This window comes from Pteropus vampyrus, unplaced genomic scaffold (assembly GCF_000151845.1).
Source record: "Pteropus vampyrus isolate Shadow unplaced genomic scaffold, Pvam_2.0 Scaffold38, whole genome shotgun sequence".
Taxonomy (NCBI): Eukaryota; Metazoa; Chordata; class Mammalia; order Chiroptera; family Pteropodidae; genus Pteropus; species Pteropus vampyrus.
This window is the reverse complement of record NW_011888819.1, coordinates 2,884,128-2,885,004: the sequence shown is the minus strand read 5'-3', so window position 1 is coordinate 2,885,004 and position 877 is coordinate 2,884,128.

Genomic DNA, 877 nt, shown 5'->3' with positions numbered 1-877 from the left:
AACATGGATATTTTATGGAATAGGGACACAATTTTATGATGATGAATTTTTGACAACATAAAATCCTATATCTGTGCATTCCCTCTCGCACTTTCTTCTCAGGTTATACCCCAAAATTGGATTTCAGAAGCTTGTAGAATTCCCATATCAGTTACACCCCAATGCAAGTAGTGAAATAGTTCCATTTCTATTGAACATGACACTACAGAGTAGAAATTGAAAGCACTTAGCAATGAACATGTTTTTACTACTGAGAAAGTTTCACTTTAACAAAGCAACAAGTTTCTAGTTAAGTTCACTTCAAATTTATACATATTTCATTTTTAAAGAGTAGAATATTAAATCATAGTTATAAAGTTATCAAAAGAACCAAAATTATGGAAATACAGACCATTTTATTTCACTATGAAAATGCAAATAGGCAGACTCAATTGTTAATAATTGTCATTTATTAAGTACCTACTATCTGCCAGACTCTTTGTATGCATTATAACATTCAATTGTAATATCTCTAAGAAACAAATATTCTTATCCTCATTATGCATTTAACTAAACTGATAATCAGAAAGGTTTCATCATTTGTCCATGGTCACACTTGTAGTGAATAACAGACTGCTGTTGGAATCAATTCCTTCTGAATGCTAAAACAGGGTTCTTTCTCCATCCAGCTTAGTGAGATGAAGTCCAGCAGGGGAGTGTTTTCAGAATGTGGTTTCTGAGAAGGTTCCTGCTCCAAATATTCTTTCACTGATGACTATGATGCTTGAAATTTCTCCAGAGGATATTTATTTCTGTGTCTTAAGAGATTTTAATCCATTTAGAATCTCACACTAAAACCCAACTGCACTCAAGGTTAAAATAAAGTTTATTGACTAAC